Below are 19,269 nucleotides of genomic sequence, written 5' to 3' on the forward strand. Positions count from 1 at the left end.
CATCGAACCATTTTCATACTACTTCTCTACCACTCCACTCTCGAATGGAGCGTGGGAAAAACAGATACGTAAATCTTTCCGTTCCAGCTCTGATTTCTCTTATTTTGTCATGATGATCATTTCTCACTACGTAGGTGAGCGTCAACAAAATATTTTCGCATTCGGAAGAGAAAGTTGGTGACTGAAATTTCGTAAATAGATCTCGCCGCAAAGAAAACCGCCTTTGTTTCTGTGACTGTGACCCCAATTGCGTGATAATACGAAATGAGCTGCCCTTCTTTGCACTTCTTCGATGCCCTCCGTCAATCCTACCTGGTAAGGATCCCATACAACGCAGCAATATTCCAGCAGAGGAAGGAGAAGTATAATGTAGGCTGTCTTTTTAGTGGGTTTGTCGCATCTTCTAAGTGTTCTGCCAACAAAGCGCAGTCTTTGTTTCAACTTCCCCTCAATATTATCTATGTGGTCTTACCAATTTAATTTGCTCGTAATTGTAATTCCTAGGTATTTAGTCTAATTGACAGCCCTTACATTTGTGCTGTAGGCAACATCAGAATTTATCATCGGTTTATGTGTTCTTGTAGTACGTCCATTAAGTGCCGCACTGTGGGGCTAAAATTCTAGGATCTGGTTCACAATCACGCACCACATCTTTCACAATTTGGTTAAAAGGCTAGTCAACGAAGTCCGTACAAGGTCGGTTAGGAGAAGGAATCATGTAGTGACAAATTTTTGCACAGTGCTGGGAGAGAGAGTCACGAACAACACAAAAAATTCTGAGTGATAGGATGTGAGCGCTGGCATGCAGGTTGGGCGGGGGCGTTTCAAGGTCACATTATCTGTTTTCCTCGAATAATTAGAAATCCGCTGCTCCTAGCGAAAAAGGTTCCACTACGTAACTAAACTATAACAGATTTACTGCAAAAAAGGTCCGATTCATTTACCTACGGGACTAATAGTTTCCGCGTTGCAGGGCCTGGAAAAATCTCAGGTGGTTAAAATATGGTTTTAATGGTATAACGTTAATGTTTATCTTTAAATGAAATGGGTTAACAGCAAATATTCATTGTGTATATCATATCTAAGTGCAGAAGAGTCGTATTAAAGGATAAATTATGTTCCAGGAGTGTAACAGGGTGGAGGGGAATTGGGGACATTTATGCTGTAGAGCCGTAAAGGCAGGCAGATCAACGGATTCTGAACATGCACTTCCCCTCCTTCACAGGACGAGGAGGTAATTCCTCACTCTGTCTACTCCACAGTGCCACAAGACGTAACTACAGATATAACAAAGCTATACCAACTCCTCCCCCTTCCCAACACGCCCCTTCGCCCCTTACGAATCACTGGCGACGCAGTGCGCAGACATCACCACGTGATGTTAGTTTTCCGCAAAATGCGTTGATAACACATGGAATGCAGATGTGAGTTACTAATAACACTAACACTAACACAAAAAACACATATGAAGAGAATCTACATAAATCTGTTCTCACTTTTCTACACTGATAGAGGGTAAATCGGTTCTTAGTCATTATGTACGGTAGCTGTAGTGTTCTTCCGGCAAAGTCAACTTGTTCCGCCGGCCGCTGGTGGCCGAGCGGTTCTGGCACTACAGTCTGGAACCGCGCGACCGCTACGGTCGCAGGTTCGAATCCTGCCTCGGGCATGGATGTTTGTGTTGCCCTTAGGTTAGTTAGGTTTAAGTAGTTCTAAGTTCTAGGGGACTTATGACCTCAGCAGTTGAGTCCCATAGTGCTCAGAACCATTTGAACCAACTTGTTCCACAACGAGCGCTGCTCGTTTTTTAGTTCACAGATTAGCTATGTCTCTCCATCGTTTCCTGAGCAGTTCTGTTATGTGACTACACAACATAACTTCATCAAGCTCGTCTTTGTGTCGTGGAGCTACTTTCAAAAAATGGTTCAAATGGCTCCGAGCACTATGGGACTTAACTGCTGAGGTCATGAGTCCCCCAGAACTTAGAACTACTTAAACCCAACTAACCTCAGGAGACCACACACATCCATGCCCGAGGCAGGATTCGAACCTGCGACCGTAGCGATCGTGCGGTTCCAGACGGTAGCGCCTAGAACCGCTCGGCCACCCCGGAAGGCGGAGCTACTTTCATTTTGTAAAATGAGTCTCCTTTTGCAGATGTTAACTGAACTTTTATCTAAAATACTTTCTATTAAACAGTGGCTGTGAAGTGTTCAATTTGTAAGTGTGATGTCGTCAGTGGCCTGTGTAATGTTGGTGGGGAAATGATTGGATTGGTGAATGTAACACTCTGGCACTGCCTATCACACACACACACACACACACACACACACACACACATATATATATATATATATATATATATATATATATATATATATATATATATATATATACTCCTGGAAATTGAAATAAGAACACCGTGAATTCATTGTCCCAGGAAGGGGAAACTTTATTGACACATTCCTGGGGTCAGATACATCACATGATCACACTGACAGAACCATAGGCACATAGACACAGGCAACAGAGCATGCACAATGTCGGCACTAGTACAGTGTATATCCACCTTTCGCAGCAATGCAGGCTGCTATTCTCCCATGGAGACGATCGTAGAGATGCTGGATGTAGTCCTGTGGAACGGCTTGCCATACCATTTCCACCTGGCGCCTCAGTTGGACCAGCGTTCGTGCTGGACGTGCAGACCGCGTGAGACGACGCTTCATCCAGTCCCAAACATGCTCAATGGGGGACAGATCCGGAGATCTTGCTGGCCAGGGTAGTTGACTTACACCTTCTAGAGCACGTTGGGTGGCACGGGATACATGCGGACGTGCATTGTCCTGTTGGAACAGCAAGTTCCCTTGCCGGTCTAGGAATGGTAGAACGATGGGTCCGATGACGGTTTGGATGTACCGTGCACTATTCAGTGTCCCCTCGACGATCACCAGTGGTGTACGGCCAGTGTAGGAGATCGCTCCCCACACCATGATGCCGGGTGTTGGCCCTGTGTGCCTCGGTCGTATGCAGTCCTGATTGTGGCGCTCACCTGCACGGCGCCAAACACGCATACGACCATCATTGGCACCAAGGCAGAAGCGACTCTCATCGCTGAAGACGACACGTCTCCATTCGTCCCTCCATTCACGCCTGTCACGACACCACTGGAGGCGGGCTGCACGATGTTGGGGCGTGAGCGGAAGACGGCCTAACGGTGTGCGGGACCGTAGCCCAGCTTCATGGAGACGGTTGCGAATGGTCCTCGCCGATACCCCAGGAGCAACAGTGTCCCTAATTTGCTGGGAAGTGGCGGTGCGGTCCCCTACGGCACTGCGTATGATCCTACGGTCTTGGCGTGCATCCGTGCGTCGCTGCGGTCCGGTCCCAGGTCGACGGGCACGTGCACCTTCCGCCGACCACTGGCGACAACATCGATGTACTGTGGAGACCTCACGCCCCACGTGTTGAGCAATTCGGCGTCCCGCATGCCCACTATACGCCCTCGCTCAAAGTCCGTCAACTGCACATACGGTTCACGTCCACGCTGTCGCGGCATGCTACCACTGTTAAAGACTGCGATGGAGCTCCGTATGCCACGGCAAACTGGCTGACACTGACGGCGGCGGTGCACAAATGCTGCGCAGCTAGCGCCATTCGACGGCCAACACCGCGGTTCCTGGTGTGTCCGCTGTGCCGTGCGTGTGATCATTGCTTGTACAGCCCTCTCGCAGTGTCCGGAGCAAGTATGGTGGGTCTGACACACCGGTGTCAATGTGTTCTTTTTTCCATTTCATATATATATATATATATATATATATATATATATATATATATATATACTGAGTAGAATTGGGGAGAAGATGAATTTGTGGCACAACTTGAATAGAAGAAGGGATCGGCTGGTAGGAGACGTTCTGAGGCATCGAGGGATCACCAATTTAATATTGGAGGGAAACGTGGAGGGTAAAAGTCGTAGAGGGAGACCAAGAGATGAATACAGTAAGAAGTTTCAGAAGGAAGAGGGTTACAGTAAATATTCGCAGATGAAGAGGCTTGCACAGGATAGAATATATATATATATATATATATATATATATATATATATATATATATGATCTTCAGTCCAGAGACCGGGTGAATGGCTTGATGCAGCTCTCCATGCTACTCTATCCTGTGCAAGCCTCTTCATCTCCGAATAATTACTGTAACCCTCTTCCTTCTGAATCTGCTTAGTGTATTCATCTCTTGGTCTCCCTCTACGACTTTTACCCTCCACGTTTCCCTCCAATATTAAATTGGTGATCCCTCGATGCCTCAGAACATGACCTACCAACTGAGCCCTTCTTCTAGTCAAGTTGTGCCACAAACTTCTCTTCTCCCCAGTCCTATTCAATACCTCCGCATTAGTTATATGATCTACCCATCTAATCTTCAGCATTCTGCTGTAGCAACACTTTTCGAAAGTTTCTATTCTCTTCTTGTCCAAACTAGTTATCGTCCATGTTTCACTTCCATACATGGCTACGCTCCATACAAATACTTTCAGAAACGACTTCCTGACACTTAAATCTATACTCGATGTTAACAAATTTCTCTTCTTCAGAAACGCTTTCCTTGCCATTGCCAGTCTACATTTTATATCCTCTCTACTTCCACCATCATCAGTTATTTTGCTCCCTAAATAGCAAAACTCCTTTACTACTTTAAGTGTCTCATTTCCTAATCTAATTCCCTCAGCATCACCCGACTTAATTTGACTACATTCCATTATCCTCTTTTAGCTTTTGTTGATGTTCCTCTTATATCCTCCTTTCAAGACACTGTCTATTCCGTTCAACTACTCTTCCAAGTCCTTTGCTGTCTCTGACAGAATTACAACGTCATCGGCGAACCTCCAAGTTTTTAATTGTTCTCCATGAATTTTAATACCTACTCCGTATTTTTCTTTCGTTTCCTTCAATGCTTGCTTAATATAAAGATTGAATAACATCGGAGATATGGTACAACCCTGTCTCACTCCCTTCCCAACCACTGCTTCCCTTTCATGCCCCTCGACTCTTATAACTGCTATCTGGTTTATGTACGAATTGTAAATAGCCCTTCGCTCCCTGTATTTTACATCTACCGCTTTCAGAATTTGAAAGAGGGTATTCTAGCATATATTTTCAAAAGCTTTTCCTTAGTCTACAAATGCTAGAAACGTAGGATTGTGTTTCCTTTACCTATATTCTACGATAAGTCGTATACATATATATTATGAATTAAGATACAACAGAATTACGGACGCTGACTGCGACCTATGAGTGCGCATTGACTTAAATCAATCGGTAAGGTTGAAAATTTGTGCCAGACCGAGATTGAAGCCCGTGGCACCCGCTTACTAGACACATGCGCTGACCTCTGTGGCATCTGGACACGGTGATCATCACAGATGCACGAATATGCTAGCCCACCTCCCACCAGACCAAAATTCTCAACCTATCCACACACAACGAATTTAGTTTCCCTTGAGTATTATTCTCATTACACGTGACATGGCGCAGATTCGTGTAATAGTTCGAGCCTGGCGTGCATCTGCACTGCTGAGGTCGTCACACACACACACACACACACACACACACACACACACAAACATATAAAGTCAGAAACCGCCCAATAATTTGCATGTTTGTTGACTCAGTTGACCGACAAGCACTTTTTGATATCCTTGAAGAACAAGGGTTAGAGCGAAAAATCCTTAACCTTATCGTAGAAACATTGGTCGATACTACCTCTAAGGAGAAATTCATGGATGAAATATACGATCCCTTCCTGATTAAAACTGCCGTCCGACAAGTTGATGGTCTGTCTCCTCTCCTATTCAGCCTTGTGCTGGACAAGGTCATCCGCTAAGGGGAAAAGGAACTGAAGAATAATAACTGCTGGGAACCTATGAAGATGGGTCTAGTCAAGGTTGACATAAGAATTTCATGTTTAGCTTTTGATTGCGACAAAGCCTTACTAGCGGATGATAAGATAACAGCAATCGAACAGGTTGAAATCCTTAAAGAAAGTGCAGGCTACTATCTTTCCTAAAGTTTGAGCTCATCGCCACAAAAACTGACACCCAAAATTGACTACAAAAGAGGTCATATCAGTAGAGTCCCATATTTTTAATATTTAGGAACAGTCGTTGAACCTCCGGGGCGAGAGAAAATGGCATAACACATTCGCTTCCAAAAACTGAAGAGAGGCTGTGGAAGAACCTACAAGGTGTACAGTAAAAAGTAATGGCTCTGAGCACTATGGGATTCAACTGCTGAGGTCATTAGTCCCCTAGAACTTAGAACTAGTTAAACCTAACTAACCTAAAGACATCACAAACATCCATGCCCGAGGCAGGATCGAACCTGCGACCGTAGCGGTCTTGCGGTTCCAGACTGCAGCGCCTACAGTAAAAAGTGCTTGTCCAAAAACACTAAAATTAGGTACTATAATACAGTATTAAAACCTGAAGTCCTGTATGCCAATGAAACCCTGACAGTCCACATAAAAGATGACCTAGGAAACTTATTAAAGGAAGAACGTCAAATCGTCAGAAAACTACTAGGGCAAAGAAAACAGAAGAAGTCTATAGTCTACAACCTCGTCAAACGGGTGAAAAAGTGTCCAACCTTGCAGCAGACATTTCAAAAACGTGATTAAAATTTTATAGACACGTCTCTAGGCTTCCCAAAAAAGACTTACGCACAAAATTCTTAAATGCATAGAAGGACTTTAAACTATACCCTGGATACAAGAGGTCAAAAAGGACCTACAAAAACCTCAGATAAATTATTCACATATTTAGGACAGAAAGGTATTTAAGAAGAAAGCTGACAGATGGGAAGTTAAATCAGAGAACGAAGCTCCGAAGAATGCAGGAACAAAATAACAAAACGGACAGAGGAAAGAAAGAGAGCCCATACAGAAAAAATTAAAGCAGTGTGGAAGAAAGGAAAAAATATCAAGAAGCTTTGCATGATCCTACAGGGTCTCCTTCCTCCACATTCATCGAAATTTTGTGCATTTCTGCTCTGAAACGCATGAAGAATACCTGCAGTTTTTACTAAGCTTTCTGTATACGCAAGACCTATTGCATGACCTGCCTTAATAGAAGGTTGTGTGTTGTTGTGCCCACCCACTGTGTAGCTCTGCAATCGCCCACCGGTCACAAGGCGGAAAGAACTGCTGCGAGTTACTTGGCTATCTTGAGTCGGTCGTCCTGCCCGCTGACGAATGGAATGCCATGGTATTCCTCCTGTCCTCAGAATATAAACAGAAGATGTGTGGATATCCTGATGAGGCAGCGTACAGAAAGATAGAAGCTGATGCCCCTAGAAGAAAATAGTACCTATGGTAGTAAAACTGTGAAGAAGCATCGACCGCTAGCTGCTGCAGCGCCATGACTATATGGGCTGCCAAAGGTCCACAAACAGGATATTCCACTGCGCCCCAAAGTTAGCCTTATAGAAGCAGTCAACCACGACTAGGGCATCAAACACCTGACTGCCTTCCTAAGGCCATCTATGAGGAATTGCGAACATCACATCCACAATTCCATTCTTTTTGTACGACATCTTGAAAGGGTACAGTACCGCCCGACATTGAAAATAAGTACAACATACTTCATTATTTTTGTCAGAACAACACATTTTTTTGTAAAATAACTCAATTTCAATTAATACAGCGAAGCCGGATACCAGTGTGGGAAAGAATGACAATTTATTTATTTAATTGATCACATGTGCACTCCCACAAAGTAAATCCCTACATCCAGTTTGGGGAGATCTGTGAAATGAATGAATGTATGGTAGTCTGCTAACCGCAGATAGTGAATGTGAATATATGATCATCTTTGAGACAATCCTTTGGCCACCTTTGGTGGGACCAAAGAGATGAAATTTACCTGAGCTTTGAGCGCCTGAAATGTGGCTGACCAATACGGTAGCAAGGTGCTCCCCCACTTCAGCAGAGGTGCGAGAGGACCTCGAGAACGGCCATGTTTCAGCACTCTGCCGCTGGATCTTGTGCTGTTAAGACCTGTTTTAGTTGTGCTCCGTAATGACAAAAGAGTGGAGACATGGTATGCATGTGGAATATTTAAGAGTAGTTTGAAATAATAATTTCTCTATTTCAGGAACTTTTGTGGGGAGAATTAAGTGTCAGACAGGTAATATTAATGGGATTGTAGTAATTTTCGGAAGTGACCAACGGTCACAATGAAACCATGTGTAGCAATAAGTTGAAATACTTCTGTGTGCTTAAGTTAAGCTGAATTACTAGCGTGTGTACAATAAGTTGACATATTTAAGAAATAGCGTGTACCATAAGTTGAAATATTTATGAAATGGCGTGTGCAGGACTTGAAATTAGAGACGAGTACTTCCACGTGGTGAGTACTGTGTGAGTCTCAAACTGTGTATGAGACAAAAGATAAAGAGAAGTACTCGTCCATGGTATCAGTTGAGGATTCGCGTGTGTGATGAATACGTTCTTAATATTACTTTGCGTGATATGATTCCGTGTGACGCTAGATTCAAACTCTGAGAGAGAAGCAAGGTGAGTCGGCCGTCTATCCAGCAACGCCACTTGGCTTGCATTGCACAGGAAGACGTGCATATATCTCCAGAGTTCATAGTAGGAAAGTAGAATTACAAAGTGGGGCAGTGTCGTGTGAAACTGGGATGAATACTAATTGAAGTGGGAAAGCTGAAAGTGATAGTGTTGTGACTACTTAGTGTTTTGTATTTCATATTGTAGTGTGATGTATGTCATGTAATTTGGGTATGTGTGGTTTGCATGGGAGAGTAGCAAGGTAGTTTCAAAAGATTAGTGGGTTATGCTTGTTCCTTCTGTACCGCTCGATCTGGAGGAAAGTTTCGTGATGATGATTGTGAGAGTCGAAGTGTGAGATATAATAAAAAATCCACCATCCTATCCAGAAAGTGCACTGTAGCGTTAAATAATTACGATACCATAATATAGAGATTCACCAATGTACAGCCATGCCCACTGGGCGGAATTTCTCATGTGTTATTGTTGTAGGTATAGAATTTGTGTGTTTAGGTTAGAGAATTTATCGGAATAAATAAGATAGTGAAAAGAAAAAGATTGGTGGACTTTTCCTTCGAATTATATATTGTCATAATGTCCCGAATTTATAATGTGTGCGCCATTCATATTCAGTGCGGTGGCCACGTGTTGACAAAAGCCGTTAAATAAAAGACAAAAAGAAAATGTGGTATTGCCAGTGCGTAGTGTACAGTCAGAGTTCTGTAAATTACTGATAGTCAGATGCGTGTTTCCGTTGCGTATTAATCATATAGGAGGATAACTTGTAACTTAAGTGTGAGTACTAGAGTTCATGTTACTCGATAAATAAGAATGAATCCACTCGCTTGGCAGACCACTCATCTTGCAGGCCTGACTGCTTGATGCCACAGTATGAGCAAGGCATGTGGGTGCCTCTCAATCTACAAGAATTTCGCCGCGCGGAGTAGCCGACCGATCTGGGACACCTTGTCACGGTCCGCGCCCCCCCCCCCCCCCCCGCCCCCCCCCCGCCACCCCCCTCCCCCGTCGGAGATCCGACTCCTCCCTTGGGCATGGGTGTGTGGGGTGTGTGTATTCCCTTCGTGTCGTGTAAGTAGTGTGTAAACGTAGGGACCGATGACTTCAGCAGTTTGATCCCATAAGAACTTACCACATATTTCCAAATTACAAGAAACTCGCTTCAGTTACAGGGACATTTTGGTTAGTTTCGATGTGATGCCTCTATCCAGCGCAGTAGAACTGAATAACTTCATGGAACAGATAAGTAAGGAATTCGGTAATTTATGAGACTGTTCGAGATGGTGATCACCTCCAAGTACTTCTCGTTTGACGAAAATTATCATGAACTGATGAACGTAGCCACCATGGGCTGTAGTCTGTCGCCGGTTGTGGCGAATTTGTTCGTGGAGGATTTTGTGGAGAAGGCCGTGAAAAAATCCCAACAAAACCAGCTTGTTTCTAACGTTACGCTGATGACACGTTCGTCTTTTGGCCACATGGACGGGACATCTTCAGCGAATTTCTTCATCACTTCAATTCCCTGCATTCGAACAAACAGTTTACGAAGAAGGTGTCACAGGATGGCGCCTTTCTGTTTCTTGAAGTCCTAGTGAAACGCAGCTCAGATGGCAAACTGGGAGAAAGTGTGTACAGAAACCTATGTACAGCCGGCCGCAGTGGGCGAGCGGTTCTAGGCGCTTCAGTCTGTAACCGTGCGACCGCTACGGTCGCAAATTCGAATTCTGCATCGGGCATAAATGTGTGTGATGTCCTTAGGTTATCTAGGTTTAAGTAGTTCTAACTCTAGGGGACTGATGACCTCAGATGTGGAGTCCCATAGTGGTTAGAGCCATCTGAACCATTTTTGAAACTGCATGCATTATAGAAGAGAGGTGCCGTTAACATACGAGGCCGCTGATTTAGGAATCGAGAAGTTTTAATTGATAAAGCTAACGGCCTGTAAGTGAGTCAGGCGCGGAATCCATCACTGAGCCCAGAAAAAGAAAAGCGTTCCCATACAGTGAGGTCCGCCACCGACAGCGACAGCACGGACTTGGGAGGCGAGAGTTGGGAGCCGGCTGCCGCTATCCCCACCACCGCCACGGTGACCGCACAGATAACGACAGGAGCATGGTGGCGGAGGGGGTAATGGCCTGCATAGGTAGGACGCCGACAGGAGCAAGAAATCTATAAAAGTTGTAAAAATAGACGTACATATCTATGTACATGTTTATGTATGTATGTATGTATATATGTAGGTTCCATATCCCCTCCTACACTACTGAACTGATTGGAACCAAACTAGGAACTCATATCATTTACTCTCTGGAAAGAATTGCTGTGGGGGTACGAAAATCCAGCCCTCAAACGGACAGGGGTGGGTTGGTTGGTTGGTTTTGGGGGAAGGAGACCAGACGGCGAGGTCATCGGTCTCATCGGATTAGGGAAGGACGGGGAAGGAAGTCGGCCGTGGCCTTTGAAAGGAACCATCCCGGCATTTGCCTGGAGCGATTTAGGGAAATCACGGAAAACCTAAATCAGGATGGCCGGACGCGTGATTGAACCGTCGTCCTCCCGAATGCGAGTCCAGTGTCTAACCACTGCGCCACCTCGCTCGGTGACAGGGGTGCGAATGATAAGGAAGTGTAGCTCATGACGCGAGAATAGCCATACTTCACTTTGCCAGTATTTGAGAATGACAGCGCTTAGAGACTTGTAACAAACTTTTCACATAACTTCTAACCCTGACGAAACTTTTTCTCGTTGAGAGTGCCCACAAAACGATGAGAAAAAAAATGTTGAGGCGTGTACCAGTACCCGTGAAATATGAAACTTCCTGGCAGTTTAAAACTGTGTGCCGGACCGAGACTCGAACTCGGGACCTTTGCCTCTGCCAGGTTCGCGGGAGAGCTTCTGTAAACTTTGGAAGGTAGGAGACGAGGTACTGACAGGATTAAGCTGTGAGGACGAGGCGTGAGTCGTTCTTGGGTAGTTCAGATGGTAGAGCACTTGCCCGCAAAAGGCAAAGGTCCCGAGTTAGAGTCTCGGTCCGGCACACAGTTTTAAACTACTAGGAAGTTTCACATCAGCACACACTCCGCTGCGGAGTGAAAATCTCATTCTGAACCCGTGAAATACGTTAAATATGTGTGAAATGCATTTGAAATGTGCATACGTGTGCGAAGCTATAGGTAAAAAGCTCCCCCTAAACCCCTGAAATGATTTCAATCAAATTTGGTACATTTGTGAGTTACAATCTGGAATGAAATTCTGCAGGGATAAGAATTAGTAGCACCCTGTTGCGCGAGTGTGGTACTGTGGGGAGGGAAGGGAGGATGAGCCCATGGACAGACAATGAGTGGGAAGGAGAGATAAGCACAGATAGGAGGAGGATGAGGAGGTGGACTGAGATAGGGGATCAGAAAATGGACAGAGAGAGGAGAGAGGAGGAGGACAGGGAAAGGAAAGAGGAGGAGATAGGCAACACCAGGGAGAGGAAGAGATAGGCAAGGAGATGCTGGAGGAGAAAATGAACTGTGGAGGAAATGGGCAGAGGAAGGGAAGAGGAGGAGCTCGAAAAAGAGAGGAGAGGAGGAGGTTGAGAGAAGGGAAGAATGAGAATGATGAAGACAGTGGGAGGGAATTATAGGAGGAGAAGGAGATGGACAAAGGAGCAGATGAACATTGGGGGAGGGTCAGATACACAGAGAGAGGAGAAGAGTAATTTGATGGGGTGAGAGAGAGAGGCGGAGACGGCCAGAGGGTGAGGAAGTGGGGGTGGACGAGATGGCCATAGAGAGGAAGTGATGAAGATGGATGGAACGAGGGGTAAGGAGGATTATGAATTAACAGGAATTGGGGGTGGTGGCGGGAGGCGGGGGTGGGGTGGAAGGGGGCGGGCTGGAGGTCGGCTGGACACGTGGTCGATCTTGTTTTGTCTGGACACGCGACGCGCCGGCTCGCACCTCCGGAAAATGCAGCCCGTCCATTGGCGTAGCCTCGTGCCGGTCTCCACACACACACTGACCACGTACCTGCAGTCCCAGGACTGGTGGGGTAATTATACCGTCAAACTGTAGCGGGAACTCTTGAAGAGATACCACTGTGGCCACTGAGAGGTCCAAATGGTTCAAATGGCTCTGAGGACTATGGGACAACTTCTGAGATCATCTGTCCCTTAGAACTTAGAACTACTTGAACCGACTAACCTAAGGACATCACACACATCCATGCCCGATGCAGGATTCGAACCTGCGACCATAGAGGTCACACGGTTCCAGACTGTAGAGCCTCCTGCTACAGTTTGACGGTATAATTACCCCACCAGTCCTGGGACTGCAGGTACGTGGTCAGTGTGTGTGTGTGTGTGTGTGTGTGTGTGTGTGTGTGTGTGTGGAGACCGGCACGAGGCTACGCCAATGGACGGGCTGCAGTTTCCGGAGGTGCGAGCCGGCGCGTCGCGTGTCCAGACAAAACAGCATCGACCACGTCTCCAGCCGACCTCCAGCCCGCCCCCTCCCACCCCACCCCCGCCTCCCGCCACCACCACCAGGTCATCGCTATTTTGGGCGGCAGCACGGCGGCCCGCATCGACCGCAGTTGGGCGCCCTGCGCCCAGCTACCTCCTACCTGCTGTGTCCGCAGTGCGTGCGCGGCGACACGCACCACAACGGTTGCGTACCACACTACTGTCTAGGCCGTGTTACAGTTGGAACTTCAGCCATCTCCAATAGTAGCGTCACACAATGATCTCGTTACTAGCCCACAGACTTGTTGTCACCATTATAGTCCTTCATGGCGCTCGTTCTTCAGAGGCAGGGGTAACGTCAGGAGTACTGCAGCTAAGCGTGCTAGGACAGCCCTTGTTCTCTACATATGTAAGAGATCTGACGTGTCGGGTGAGCAACAAGCTACGATTCTTTGCTGATAGCGACCAGATCCGGGTAAAACAGTCGTCGTTGAATGACAAGGAGAGTGCAGGCTGACTCAGTAGAAATTCGTGCGTTAACAAACAATCGATGTTCGATTCATTCAACAATTTGCACCGTCGTACCTTGGTGATACGTCTTGCCCAGAAACCGACAAAATTCTGTTCCCACGTAAACTCACTAAGCTGGTCGAAGGCTTCTATCCAGTCACGTGTTGATAAGTGTGGTGTTGCAGTTAAAGACAGCAGAAGGAAACCTGGAATTTTACATTTCGCGTTTAAGAAACCTTCCACATGCGAGAATCGTTCAGACATACCGTTGTGTGACTGTCGCACAGACTCCCCTTTGGAGATATCCTTGGCGTACAGAGAGAGGCAACTGAAAGAGTTGGAAACAATTAACTAGCCACGTTCGGATGGAATCCCAATTCGGTTTCAGAGAAAGTACTTTATGATATTGGGCCTTTCCTTACCTTGCATTTATCGTGAATCTCTCGTCCAGCGCACGTGACTCCAGTACATACGAAAGGTAAGGAACGGACGCACAAAATTAGAGTGCAATAGACATCGGTTCGCTGCAGGATTCTTGAACATATTCTCAGTTAGAAGGAAATAAATTTTCTTGAAACAGAAAAGCTTGTGTCCACAAATCAGCTTGTCCTTCTCTCACACGATATCCTGCGAATCTTTGCTGCAACGTAACAAGAAGACCCCATAGTTCCAAATTTCCAGGAACCATTTCACCCAGTGCACACTGTTACCGAAGGTGCGAATATATACGGAAAGGTTTGCGAGCTATATGAGTGGTTCAAAAGCTTTTTAAGTAAGAGAACGCAGTGGTCGTCCTTGAATTCAAGTGTTCATCAGAGACGAAGGTATTGTGACGAGTGCACCAAGGAAATGCGATAAGACCGCTCCTGTTTTTTGCATACGTCAATGTTGTGACCGAAAGGGTGACCAGCAGTCTGCGGTTGTCTGCTGATGATACTGTCGTGTAGAGGCAAGTGTCGTCGTTGGCTGACTGTAGCAGGGTACAAGGTGACAGACAGAATTTCTAGTTGCTGTGATGGTTCAAATGGTTCAAATGGCTCTGAGCACAATGCGACTTAACTTCTGAGGTCATCAGTCGCCTAGAACTTAGAACTAATTAAACCTAACTAACCTAAGGACATCACACACATCCATGCCCGAGGCAGGATTCGAACCTGCGACCGTAGCGGTCGCTCGGTTCCAGACTGTAGCGCCCAGAACCGCACGGCCACTCCGGCCGGCGTTGCTGTGATGAATGGCAGATTGTTCTAAATGAAAAATAATGTAAGTTAATGGGGATGAGTAAGAAAAAAAATCCTGTAACGTTAGATTACAGCGTTGGTAGTCTCATGCTTGACACTGTCATACCTATGAAATATCAGTGCGTAACGTTACAAAGCGATATGACATGGAATAAGCACGTCATATTGGGAGTAGGGAAGGTAAATGCAAGACTTCCTTTTATTGCGAGAATTTTGGGAAAGTGTAGCTCATTTATAGAGGAGATGTTGTATATAACGCTAGTGCGAACCATTTATGAATACTGCAAGAGTATTTGGGATCCCCACCAGGTCGGATTAAAGGAGGATATCGAAGCAATTCGGAGGAGTGCTGCCGGATGTGGTAGCAGTAGGTTCGATCAGTTACCGAGTATGACGGAATTCTTCCTTGGATTGAAATGGATATCCCTGGAAGGATGATGGCATTCTTTTCGCGAAAAGCAATTCAGAAAATTTAGAGAACCGCGGTTAACTGCAGAACGATTCTACTGCTGCCAAAGTGCAGGAGACAGGATAAGAGAAATTAGGACTTGTTCCGAGTCATACAGACAATTAGGTTTTCCATCGTTCCATTAGCGAGTGCAACAGGAAAGAGAATCGGTATGGTTGGAATCACGAACGATGGAGGTCCAGTTTAGGCTTGTCCTGTGCATCAACGTCACGCTTTCTTGGACAGCCAATGAGCATTCAGTTGTGTTCCCTACGTTCTGACGTGAGGGTCGTAGGGGAGTTTTGACGGGACCAGGCGAAGCGTAAGGTTTTGTGTCGTCCAGTCATCAAGGATACAGGAGAGGGCCTTCGGCTCCGACAGCCTATATCGATGATGTTTCTTTGAATGGTTGGCAGGCCGACATTTGTTCATGGCTCGGCACTGAAATCTGCTGCAATTTGCGGAAGGGTTGCACTTCTGTCACGTTGAACGATTCTCTTTAGTAGTCGGTGGTCCCGCTCTCATCAGGATAATTCTCCGGCCGCAGCGATGTCAGAGCTTTGATGTTTTACAGGATTCCTGATATTCAGGGTACACTCGTGAAATGGTCGTACGGGAAAATTGCCACTTCATCGTTACCTCGGAGATGCTGTGTCCTATCGCTCGTGTGCCGACTACATATAACACCACGTTCAAACTTCCTTAAAATTTGATAACCTGCCATTGTGCAGCAGTAACCGATCTAACAACTGCGCCAAATACATGTTTTATACAGGCTTTGCCGACCGCAGCACCATTTTCTGCCTATTTACATATCTCTGTATTTGAATACGCATGCCTATACAAGTTTCTTTGGCGCTTCAGTGTATATGTGTACCTAAGTATATTGCCTATTGATCTAGGCATTATCAGTGCTATATAGTGTAATGAAAATATGTGTAACTAAGCAATTTTCTGTGTGAACGTCCAGCATGTGGGACTAGCTTGGGTGAGAAACTTCTGTTACTCAGTAGAACCAAGTGCCAGTCCAAGCCACAAATTTTTGCTTTTTATTCAATCGATGACAAGTTTCTGGTCGAGACCCGTTTTCAAATCGTTATAACATAGTCGAAAATGGCATTTACGAAGGTGTCAAAAATGTGCAGTGAAAATCTACAGTGCATACACATAACTATAACCACCGTGTTTGTTGCATATTTTTGACACCTTGGGGAAATATCATTTTCGACTATGTTATGATGACTTGAAAATGGGTCTCTGAGCGAGCTAGTCATCGAATGAATAAAAAGAAAAATTAGCACCTGGGACTGGTTTTTCGTTGTATCGAATTTTCTTTGCATTATAGACTACTGATGATGCTAAGCATTAATTGCCGAAACATGTTCGGCTAGAAATGTGTAAAACAATCAGCCGGAAAAGACGCAATTTTTCTAATCTTTGTGATAAATATAAAAGAAAGCAATGTTATTCAATGAGCGGCCAAACCGTCAAATGGGCGCCGTTTTCTGGCTACTTGTGAGCCGGTGTTTAGGCACACTTGAATTTACTGATCGTTTAAGACAAGTTTAACGTCTGAATGACACGATTTCGCTAGTGTGGTCGAAATTGTCAGTATCTCTAGTTTGTACGAGGAAGCGTCTGCAAATCGTGTTGCATGTTTGCGGAGCCGTACACTTGGGTATCACAGGTGCTCCACACTGTTCCTGCGGCGCGACCGTGAATCCTGCTGGCCAACTACAACCGTACCCACCCATCGTAGAGGCGGCCTATCATTTCCGTTGCGCTGCACGACAGCCGCTTGCCCAGGCGGCTGCAGTTTCGGCGCACCCCAATAGTCGGACCAAGTCATTAAGCCGGCCAACGCTTTCGTCGCGTGATAGGCCGTTGTGAGATCGCCTTAAGGTGGCGTAATCTGCTTTTTTAGACACGAATACCACGGCGGTCTGCCTCCGTACGCTCCTACGCACAACTTCCGGTAGCTGACCTATCGTGTCGCGTCTAGCAATAGCGAAATGTCAAGGAAATTTTCCTTGCGGTCAGGCTCCCGCTAATGGTCACTGTACGTGCTGTGGAAACTGGTCAGACACAGCACCACACCAGTCTGTCTGTCGGATCGTCCATGTACACCGCTAAAATGGCAAAGTTCGACGCGTCAATTGATACAGGCTCACTCAGCTGCATCTGATACCGGTCCTTAACGTGGTCCAGCTTCACCGCCTTTCGTGCATCAGTGCACAGTGCCAAGAAATTAGTTCAGAATGGACCATGACGGAGAAGTCGAGGTGGACTGTGATGCTGACATAATTGTTTGAACACGCGGCATTACGGTCCTCAGTGTGCATAGCAAAGTGTGGGGAGATGAAGGTGGCTAAAATGAGTAATAGTGTCAAATATTCTAGAAGAAAAAGTTACGTGTTTCCTGAAAATTGTCTTGTGAGACACACAAAAACCTGATAAAAAATCTTTTCGTGTGACCTCAACGTAAAGTATTGAAAAAACTGCACTGAAGTGCCGAAGAAAGTGGTATTGGCATTAGTATTCAAATACAGACCTACGTAAACAGGCAGAATACGGTTCTGCGGTCGGCAACGCCTATATAAGACAACAACGAAAAGTGTTCAAATGTGTGTGAAATCTTATGGGACTTAACTTATAAGGTGATCAGTCCCTATGCTTACACACTACTGAACCTAAATTATCCGAAGGACAAACACACACACCCATGCCCGAGGGAGGACCCGAACCTCCGCCGGGACCAGCCGCACAGTCCATGGCTGCAGCACCCCAGACCGCTCGGCTAATCCCGCACGGCTAAGACAACAACTGTCAGGCGCAGTTGTCAGATCGGTTACTGCTCCTACAATGGCAGATTATCACTATTTAAGTGGGTTTGAACGTGGTGTTATAGTCGGCGCACAAGAGATGGGACACAGCACCTCCGAGATAGCGATGAAGTGGCGAATTTCCCGTGCGACCATTTCACGAGTGTACCGTGTATGTCAGGAATCCCGTAAAACATCCAATCCCCGACATCGCAGCGGCCGGAAAAAGATCTTGAAAGAATGGGACCAACGACGACGGAAGAGAATCGTTCAACGTGACAGAAGGGTAACCCTTCCACAAATTGCTACAGATTTCGATGTTGGGCCATCGACAAGTGTCAGCGTGCAAACCATCCAAAGAAACATCGGCTACGAAAGTCCACTCGTGTACCATTGATGTCTGCACTACACAAAGCATTACGCCTCGCCTGGGCCCGTCACCACTAACATTTGACTGTTGATGACTGGAAATATGTTGCCTGATGGGACGAGTCTCGTTTCAAATTGTATCGAGCGGACGGAAGGGTAGGGATATGGAGACAACCTCATGAATCCATGGATCCTGTATGTCAGCAGGGTACTGCTGAAGCTGGTGGTGGCTCTATAATGGTGTGGGGCGTGTGCAGTTGGAGTGATATGGGACTCCTGATATGTCTAGATACGACTCTAAAAGGCGACACTTGCGTAAGCATCCTGTTCGATCACCTGCATCCACTGACGTCCATAGTGCATTTCTACGGACTTGGATAATTCCAACAGGACAGTGCAACACCCCACACGTCCAGAATTGCTACAGAGTTGTTCCAGGAACGCTCTTCTAAGTTAAAACACAGAGTCCCCATACATGTGGGATGCCTTGCACCGTGCTGTTCAGAAGAAATCTCTATCTCCTCGTACTCTTACGGACTGATGGACAGCCCTGCAGATTCGTGGTGTGAATTCCCTCCAGCACTACTTCAGACATTAGTCGAGTCCATGCCACGTCGTGCTGCGGCACTTCCGCGTGCTCGCGGGGGGCCTACACAATGTCAGGCAGGTGTTCCAGTTTCTTTGGTTCTTCACCGTATAACCGATACGAGGGCATGCTGAAAAGTAAGCCTCCGAATTTTTTGTTTTGTTCGCAATATCAGCTGAAGTATTACATATCATGCATGTTGCTAGGTCCACTTTCCCGCTTTTCTGACGTAAGTTTCAACCCTCTGTCGC

The sequence above is a fragment of the Schistocerca nitens genome, chromosome 7 (assembly GCF_023898315.1).
Source record: "Schistocerca nitens isolate TAMUIC-IGC-003100 chromosome 7, iqSchNite1.1, whole genome shotgun sequence".
NCBI classification, from domain to species: Eukaryota; Metazoa; Arthropoda; class Insecta; order Orthoptera; family Acrididae; genus Schistocerca; species Schistocerca nitens.